The sequence below is a fragment of the Maylandia zebra genome, linkage group LG4 (genome assembly GCF_041146795.1).
Source record: "Maylandia zebra isolate NMK-2024a linkage group LG4, Mzebra_GT3a, whole genome shotgun sequence".
NCBI lineage: Eukaryota > Metazoa > Chordata > Actinopteri > Cichliformes > Cichlidae > Maylandia > Maylandia zebra.
Window position 1 is genome coordinate 2,210,821 of NC_135170.1, and position 10,391 is coordinate 2,221,211.

At 43.5% G+C, this 10,391-nt stretch overlaps 1 pseudogene; it reads left to right on the top strand.

Annotated features, from left to right (window-relative positions):
• The first annotated feature begins 1,873 nt into the window (after nucleotides 1-1,873).
• On the top strand, nucleotides 1,874-9,633 carry LOC112431178 (uncharacterized; annotated as a pseudogene).
• The last annotated feature ends 758 nt before the right edge of the window (nucleotides 9,634-10,391 follow it).

The window sequence follows — 10,391 nt, forward strand, 5'->3', positions numbered from 1 at the left end:
TGCCTGTTATTCATAGGTATTAACAGAGTTTTTGGCCTTTTTTCCCTCTATAACAGTTAATTGACTCTTTACAGTGGCCTGCTATGGTTAATAATAACATGTTCAGTCATGAGTGAAATCAAAGCTTTTAGCATTTAACATTCCCAACAATATAATGTGATACCTTAATTAAAACACAGCTAATAAAACACAATTTTCTTAATGCAAACATCAGTGACTCAACATTAGCAACCAAAGGGTTCAGTCTGCAGCTCACACTCATGTGAAGCTACAGCCTCCCCCTTTAGTCTCTGTCATCCTTCTGCTCCTGCACAAACAAAGCAAGACAAAACCTCCACCCTTCTTCTACAGGCTGGGTGAATTGTTGTGGACATTCACTAATCCTAAAGTCGGCACCGTTTTTGTCTCAGTATCAAGTCTAGATCCTGGTTACCATAAAAATTGAAGGGGTCTACAACAACTACCATCCTCCTATCTTTATCCTGGTTGCAGCAGGGCCGGGAAATAACCCTGAAGTGATAGGTTACCAGGCAGGGTACACCCCGGACAGCTCACCAGTCTATCAGATAGAAACACACAGCCGTTTACATTCATGGATAATTTAGAATCATCAGTTAACCTAGCTCTAATAACTGCCTGACTTTTCCTCTCACACTGGAAACCAGAATACCCAGAGAGAAACCACTGCAAACTAGCCAGACTGTGGCCTTGAGCCCAGGAGCTTCTTACTGTGGAGCAACAGCACTAACCAGCATGCCAACAATGGAGGAAATACAGGAAAGCTATGATTTCCTGTATTTGATGCAATGAAGTTGAATTTCGTACAGATCTTTAAAGCCTGAGGCAATCGTGTTAAACACACGCGAGATGCTCACGTAAATCCAAGAGCTGCCCTTTTTTGTTCCTTTTTTTTCTCAGTGTGTTCCTCCTTCAGTTTGTCAATATAAAATTGTACTTAGCAGTCAGTATAAGCTTTGAGTGATATAAGTTTGCATGTGACAGAATACTGCATGATGACCTTTTGATGACTTAGATTTGATAAATTCTTCCTCACAGCGATAAAAGCTGAACCAGCTGTGATTATTTCACTCCTGCCAGGAAGAGGAGAGCTGGACACTTTATCTGCACTAACAAGAAGAGAACCACACACACACTCCCTACACACTAACATCCCTCTGCCTATGAATAGATGTATTCACTGTTGTATTACGTTTGTATATAAATAAAGACAAGTGCAAGAACAGAGCGCACATCACAGGCCCCACTCTGGTGGGAGCATCTGTGATCATGCCCTTGCAAGTAAAAGCTGCAGCGTCTGTGTGTTTCTACCTTTAGATTCTCAGCTGAAGAAGTGTCTTTAGAATAAATCTCTTGAGGAGTAAACATGACTTGGGATCTGATGATTTTTTTAGATATCTACAGATCAGAAATTATTTTAATCACAACTTAATTTGTAGAAACATTCTTATTACTAACCAAATCTGAAGTGCAAAGTAAAATTATTTCTAAATTATATAACAGCATCCGGCGGTGTAAAAACGACAGCACTCTGTATATTAAAGCGAAGTGGGAAAAGGAGGGTAATTTGACAATTACAGAGAAGTGTTGGGCTCACGCATGCAAGATACAGTGGGCTACCACTGGGTCTAATGTTTGGCATGAATTTAGCTGGAAAAGCATCATGAGATTTTTCATTACCCCTGCTCAACAAAGATATCGAGGACTTGGTGATAAATGTTGGAGATGTGGGGGAGACGGAGCTAACCATTTCCACATCTTTTGGGACTGTAAAGATATTCGCCAGTATTGGTCTCTAATCCATGATCATTTACAAAATGTTTTTTCATTTGTTTTTCCTTCAACTTTTGAGACCATGTTTTTGTGCAATGCACCAGTGGATAAACTGGATTCCAACGACAGAAGACTCCTGTACATCCTTCTGGCCGTAAGTAAAAAGCCTCTTACGAGAAGATGGCTTAAGCCTGAACCACCAACGATAGAAGACTGGATCCATTCTGTACAAGAGATCTATACGATGGAAAAAGTGTCATTTTCTCTTAAACTTCCAGGGAATATGGTCTAAATGGACAGACTATGTTAAGCATATGAGGTGTGATTTTGTGTACGATGTTACAACCCTGAGTACTACGTAAACCTGGCTGCCCTGCTGCCTCCTAACCCTAGTTTGTTTGTTTGTTTGTTTGTTTGTTTGTTTGCTGTTGTTTTTTTTGGGGGGGGGGGGGTTGTTTTTGTTTTTGTTTTTTTCTTCTTTTCTTTTCTCTTCTCTTTCTGTTTCTACCTGTGGCTCCCTATGTGTGTTTTGTTAGAGTCTTCCCAGTTTAGGTTTTGTAGAGTTTTGTGTTCAGCAATAAAAGCTGCCATTTTGAGTTCAGTCTTGTCTCCAGTGAGTTTGCGTTTGGGTCAAATTCCTGCCTGCACACAGCCGATCATGACATTATTGACCAAAGATAAGCTCACATGTCACCTCATGACACAGACACTTATTTCCACAGCATGCACGAGGACTGACAATAAGTGTCTATAAAGCCACTTCTATCTGCCACACCTGTGCTTCTGTCATGGTTGCTCTCCTCTCACTCTGTCATTTATCCACAGTCTGCCTCCCTCTGCTCCGTCAGCTGACGTCCTCTCTACACCACCTGCTGTGTTTTATCCTGCAAAAACACATTTAAGAAGCGTTGCACCGAGTAACGGGAGGAACTGCTATAAAATCCATTTAAAGGAGGTGGTGCTGAGTGCTGTGACTGGGGTCCCACCACTGACATCACGGGTGGAGGACATGTTGGAAAACTGCTACAAAGTGCTGTGCAGCCAGCAGAGCTTACAGTCTGTCCTGTGTGTCATACAGGCTCTCACACTTAGTGTTTCTGTGACACATTGAAGAGAAGTTTGTGTTGTTCACAGTTGTGCTTGTACTGAGTGACAGCTGACATGACCTAACAGGAATAATGTGTCTGTGCTGAATGAGAAGTAACACACAATGAAGTCTTGATGCATCTCAATCATCCAGGAAAGTGAGTCTGTTGCTTCTGTTCATCTGGACGCAGCGTTTTGTGGGAGAAACGTGTCGTCATCATCAGGTGACGTCTTCAGTCTCAGCTGCAGGTTTCAGTCTTACAAACAGGACATTTGCATAAAGACTGAAACCTGCAGCTGCAGGAACGATGGGCTGGGAGCTCCGTTCCTTCATCTTAATTATGCAGATTCTCAGGACCATTGATCAACAACCACTGATCCATGTCCATGAGTCCCATTCACAGAGATGTGGGAATGGCTGCAGTCACAGCATGTAAGATGGAAATAAATTAGAAGTGTTTAGCTGAAGTGGATTTGATTTATGTTACTTCTTTTTTAACTTGTAGTTCTACATTGGAACATTATTGTGATATTGAAATATAAAAATAAATTTATATTCTATTATTTTCTCAAAATAAGCGTCACACTCGTGGAAGCCGGTGTAGCCGCCGAAACGCCTGCATTTATGGAGACTTTCAGCCCCAGGTAGGCCAGTTATGGATCTTGGGATCCACATTATGTCAGCAGCTCCACCGTGAACTGTGTTCAAACAAACACGCTCACGCCTCACAGACGACAGCTTACAGTCCTGTAGAGATAAAGTGACTTCGTACAGCCCCGACCTGCAGACGCTGTGCGCAGAGGTTCAGGAGCAGAAGTCCCGTTGTAAACATACCACGGCAGACCCGACGATGTTTCCATGAACACGCTTTCAGCATCTCTTTATTGACCACTCAGCCTGTGAGTGGGTCCTGTCTTCTCCACGTCCACACCACCTTCATGAATGCGCGGGCACCCCCCTCCAGACCTGATCCCTCCGTCCGTGCACATACCACTCACACCCGTCTCCTCATACTGGGGCGAGTTTTATAAAGTGATATTTCAGTGTGAATTTATACAATGACTTCATCTTTGATCCTGACACTGTGGGGCCCCCTTATACACAGACGCGTTTTAGACACTAGTCTGTAAAGGTGTATGTTAGACAAATTGTGTTGCCTTTGATGTACATTGTCATATTGTCTCAGTAACGGGACATTGGCAGATATTTTAGACAACCCCCCCCCCTTCACTAAGGTGTCGGTTATATTCTCCTCACAAATGTAATAATAACTTCTAAGCTCTCCTGACAGGATAATAACACAAACAGACACACATTGTCATGGGTAGTGAGGCAGACTCAGCGCAGACCAGAAACTCCTTCAAACAAGAGTGAATTTATTTACAGTGCTCTCCACAGTGAAACATGTGTACAACGGTGTTTGGGAAAAGGGGCCGGGATTCCAGGGTCCGGGTGTGAAAGGGGCCGGAGTCCAGGAAGAGAAGGTTTTCACACGGATTTCACAAACAGCTCCTCTTCTCTCCACCAGCACTCTGGCTCACGCTCAGTCACAGTGCACAGGGAACGGGTCCAGGGGGAATGCTGACGGCTCAACGATCCAGCGACGAGTTGAGCAGGTCCGCCATCTTAAGTAGTGCTCTAATTCGTGATCGGTGGCAGGGGTGCTGATCATCCCCAGGTGCGTGGGCCAGGGGCGGGAGCCCACACTGAGCTCCGCCCCGGCAGGAGAAAGAGAGAGCAGAGGCGAGAGAGGGAGAATGAACAAAACTAAGTGTCTGACTGGCGTCAGCTGGCGAGGTGCGGGGACCATGACACACATGGAGCTGACTGTGAGTCCACAGGAGGCCTCCGTCCCCTCACTGTCTCTGCTGTGGTGAACATCTGGAGTCCTTTAACTGCTCGTCTCACAGGAGACTCAGCGAGGACGCCTCTGGTCTGCTCACTTTATCTCCACCATCTCCACCCACATCACTGACACTCAGCCCCACCCTGTCTCTATCTGTGACCTTTCACCCACTTTAACTAAGGTGGTGATCTACTGTGATAAGTTTCATCAGAAGCTTCATGGTAGAATCAAACTCTGTTGGTTCGTTTGCACGATAATGTTAATCACACACACACACACACGCATGTACGCACGCACGCACGCACGCACACACACACACACACACAACAATTCTCACACTGGGGTTTTTGCAAATGATATCAGTGACCACAACCAAGACCACAAACAGCTTTTAAAGGAGATTTGAAGCTTTTCTGGCAGCAAGCTTCATGATTTATGGGACTATAACTGGAACAGAATCTACCTGATCACCAATGGTGACACTCCAGATCAAACCCTGATAACTCATAACCTACATGGTCATTTCAAGTGTGGGGGATGCATTAATTGTCAATACACCAAAAATGTCAAATCATTCAAAGACCCTATAGGTGACAAAGCCATTGCCACAAAGGGCTTTATCACATGCAGAACTAAAAATGTAATCTACATGATACAGTGCCCATGCAATAAGATATATATAGGAGAAACATCCCGCCCTCTTAAAGATTGAATTAATGAACACAGAAGTTCGATCAAGAGGAATGATTCAACCAGCCCTGTTGCAAGACACTTCAACGATAAACATCCAAATTCACCATTATTTTTCCGGCATTGAAGCCATTAAACTAAACCAAAGAGGTGGCAACATAAATTTTATCCGGAAAAAAAGAGAAGCATCTTGGATATTCCGTTTTAAGAGTCTGCACCCCAGAGGTATGAATGAGCATTTTTCGATCAATGAGGTTTTATGAACTACATCTTTTTTAAAAAGAATTATTTTTATTTTTTTATCCTAATTTTATCAGTTAAATTACTCTCACATGAGTAATGTTTATTCAAGTAATCTTGTTAGTTCAGCCAAAGAAGGAGTAGCGTGCTAGACATCTCACCTTAAGTCCTAATTTTAAGTCTAATCTTTAGAGACTTTACAATTTAGAGACATAAATAAGGTTCTTTTAACAAATGTGTTCCCATGTGATGATGTAATCTTGTTTTCTAATTCTAACGTGCTTTTACCATTAAAGACTGCCCCCCTGTTTTTGTTTTGTTTGTTTAAAATCTGTGTGTATATTTATAGCATCCTTCTTATGCATTTCATGCACGTGTTATTTTCAGACATATGGGGGTTATGTCCCCCCCTCCTCATCATTAATGATCTAGCCCAGTATTTACTTGGGCGGGACTTAACCAATTAACCAATACCTACCTATTATATGTCAGCTGACCTATCTATGAAGTTTTGACTGGTTAATTTGAATTTTTTTCTGTTTCCTGTCTTGTATTTAAGCAATTCTTTACAATGTTTTACTATGACCGTGATGAAGGCCACTAGCCTAAACGCGGTGGTCAATTATTAAAGTTGTTCTTCTTCCCTCAAGTGTTGCTGGAGTTCCTGCTTTTTTTATATACAAGTTATATGCCAGACAAAGGAGGAGGTGATCAGTGCAATATAAGGTGCAATGTGATGGGTGGTGGTGCACAGTGAGTGTCCAGGGTGCGAGGGGTCCTTGAGGATGACATTGCCAGTATATAAATGTCTCTGAGGGAGGTTAGTGTCGGGCCCAGGGCCGCTCTGCTGCCCTCACCACCCGCTGCAGTTTCCTCTTGTCCTCCACAGCAGCTGAACCACAGTGTGCAGCAGAAGGAGCTCCATGGTAGAAGTTCATTAGCAGTTTGTGATTAGCATTCTTGGACATACGTAGATCTTGTGGAGATACAGAAATTATTTTTACTGCAATAATATAACCTGCATTATTAACATTGCCTTAATAATATTACTTACAGGATTGATATTGTATCAAAGATGTTTGCCATCATATTAACCTTTTTCATTACAGGTGTAGCTATGATCATTTTATACACATTGCATATTTGTGCTCATTCAGAGTTGATGTTCAGTCTATTAAAGGTCTCAAGCTTTGTGAAGCGCTATGTCTTCACAATCCATTGTGTGGGTGACCTGGAACATAGAAGGCCGCGTACACGCTTGCAAACACATATAATCTAGAAACTTGCCAGGCCAAAGGTCTGGAATTCATTTAGCTTCTAACTGCATGTTAGTCTACTTGGTAACAGATGACAGGAGAGCAGTTAAGAAAGGGATCAGTCTTCAGGGACCATGTAGGCTTGAAATGTATTACCATGTATGGCAGGTGTTATCAAAAACTGAACTTTTGTATCTCTTTTTACACATTTAAGATGTACCATTGACTGTAATCGATGTATTTTAATCTGTAATTGACGCACGAGGGGGCGTAAAACCCTGATGCTATGAAATCATCATCTTGTGTATTCTTAGGGGGAGGCGTTTTGCTGATGTGATGCTGTATACTTCTTCTCCTGCGTGTGTTTTAATAAACTCATTGTCTGATTGCACTCTCCTGAGCCTCTGCTGGTGTGTTCTGTTGCTCAACATTTTTCGAACTCGAAACAATCTCAAATTAAAAACCAATGATTGATGCAAAACTCATTTGTTACTTTGGGTTTGCTAGTTTCAGTTTATTTAATATGAACTTTTAGTTATGTCATTTCTTCTTCAAGTAATGATTCAAGACAAAGAGAAGGTAATAAGGCAAAGACGTGGTATTGGCCACTAGTGAAGTGTGTGACTGTCAGGCTGCCAAACAAACCTCTTCTCCAGCACGTCACACTTGTGGAGCTTCCTGGAAACTGTGACTGTAACAAGAGCAGAGATCAGATGTGGAAAGGGCTCATTCAAGTTTAATTCAAATGTATCTGCACCTTTAACTTTATCTGCACCAAGTCTGATCTGTGTGATCATTCACATGATCTGAAAGCAACTTAAAATTCAAATATAGATCTTGGGGAAGAAACACTGACTCCACATTCACAGGAGACTGAAGACACAAAAATAAAAGAAATGAATCAGCCAGTTGACCAGTGTGCTTATTTTAGGAACTGTTTAATATTAGATTTTTCATAAACTCTGAGACATTGTAAGTACATTTGTAAATACACCCTCTAGTGTAAAATTTGTGTTGATGAAGATGAAACAAGGGTTGACATTTCAGCAAACAATGATCCCAAACACAGCCAGCTGGTTTCAGAGAGAGAAACTAAAGCTGATAGAACGGCCATTGACCTGAATCCTCACAGTTTATAGAAGGGGCCCTGTTGATGTGGAGAAACGTCTGAGCACATGTAATGTGCAAGTTAAGAGCATTTGAGCATCTCATGGTGGTTACCTCAGATACTATCTGTCACTTTGTGTAGAGCCACGCCCACAGCGCACAGAATACATGTGTTCGACTAATTTGTCCACCAGGAGGCATCTTGATGCTGTCATCATACACAAAGGCTTTTGTACAAAGTGTTAAACAAACTGCAGCAAGTGTGTTCAAGACTTTTTCCCTGTCTTATTTCTCTTTATTACACATAATCTATGGAAACGTGTGGTTTGATTACTTTGCATGTGTGGATTTGATGGGTTGTTGCCACATCTGGTGAGATTTTCATGTCAACAGAACCTTCTGAAATATATTTCTTTAGAAAATTGGTGACATTCGTCCAATACCCGCTCTAGAAGAAGCCCTACAGTACAGAGATTCTAAAGACTGCAAGGTGGCATCAGCAGGTATTGAGGTAAGGACAGGAAGAAAGTGGAAGGCTGAGAAGGCAGTTGAGGTGGCGGAGTCACACCTAAGGCAGAAAACACTGGTGAGGGTCTTAGCAACAGGGGGAGCAGGCTTGGGGTACTTCCCAAAGGCCCAGGTCAGCAGGGCACAGGGAAAGGAGAGACACCAGCTACTCCAGGAAGAGGTCCGAGCAGGTGTGGAGGAGGGGCGAGTAAGTCGAGCTGTAGGCCTTAAGCGGCAGAGAGCATGGACAAGGTGGGAGAGCACCTTGCAGCGCAAGGTCACCTGGGCAAACATCATGCAGGCAGACTTCCACCGGATCCGATTCCTAGTGCAGGCAGTATACGATACTCTGCCAAGCCCAGCAAACCTCCATCTGTGGGGGAAGAGCGAGACACCTGTCTGTCCCCTGTGCTCTGGAAGAGGGACCCTAGAACACCTCCTTAGCAGCTGCCCAAGGGCCCTGGCCGATGGTCGGTATCGTTGGCGGCACGACCAGGTGCTCAGAGTAGTTGCTGAAAAGATTGCCTCAGCAATCAGCACCAGCAAGCATCATCATGCTCCGAGGAAGGCAATCTCTTTCATTAAGGCTGGAGAGAAACCCCAGGTGCGCCCGAATTTAACTACCGGCCTCTTCAACACAGCCTCTGATTGGCAGCTACAGGCTGACCTGGGTAAACAGCTACAGTTCCCTCAGAACATTGCAAAAACATCCCTCCGTTCAGACATGATAATTATTTCTGAGGCCTCAAAACAGCTGATCATGCTGGAACTCACAGTGTCCTGGGAAGAGCAGATCGAGGAGGCCAATGAAAGGAAACGAGGAAAGTACTAGGAACTAGTGCAGGAGTGCAGGGGAAGGGGCTGGAAGACTTTCTATGAGCCCATAGAAGTGGGTTGTAGGGGCTTTGCAGGACGATCACTATGCAAAGTCCTAGGCTGGCTGGGCATGGCTGGGGCAGCCAAGAAGAGGGCCATCCAGGCTGTGAGTGAAGCGGCAGAGAAAGCCACAAGGTGGCTGTGGATCAAGAGGGCTGATCCGTGGGTAGCTACTGGTACGCAAGTCGGGGCCTGATCACCCCCAGCTGGGTCGCCTGGGCGAGGGTGTATGATGTTGTGAGACCCGAAACACCTGATGACCCCAGGATACATCACTGAAGATGCGTACCAGTGCATCCCGGAGATGTGTCTTTATAGTCTTTTATAGTTATAGGAAAGCTTGGCTGAGGTTGGAATCTGCCACACATGGAGTTGAAATGACAAAAGATGAGACTGAGAAAAAAATATGAGAAAACCGAAGCAAAAATCCTCCTTATATATGACTTTAATTATCCATAAAATCATCAACTACAACTATTGAACAGCGTATAAGTTAAAGTAAAAGCTTTAAAACCAAGTTAGTACAAACATCACTAATGTCACATAACTTTGTCTTGGGCAGTTAAAGGTGAGTCTGTCACGGTTCTTTGTGACCCAGCATTTTAACTTGTATTTTATATTGTGCTTCTAAGTCCTTGGTTGTGCTGTTTTGTGGGGAAACAGGAGATGTATCACTCCTCCTGTTTCCCCACAGCGTTTACACTTCAACCTGCTGTTGGTGGCTTTTTTGCTGTGACATGTAAAAGTCACAGTGGTATAGTGTCTCTTTAAGACAACCCAAGTTGAGGGTTAATGTTGTCATCGGTATGCGCCACTGCCCTCTCTGTGAATGTGTGGACATGTGCTTGCACGCTAGTGCATGAGGAGGGACGGATTTTATGTTTTACCTCTCCAGACACCTTTCTTTTGCAACGTTATGGGTTGTACGAACACTGTGCTATGTTTGTAAACACTATGTTTGTTAAGCTGCAGCCGTTCAACCGGGCTTATA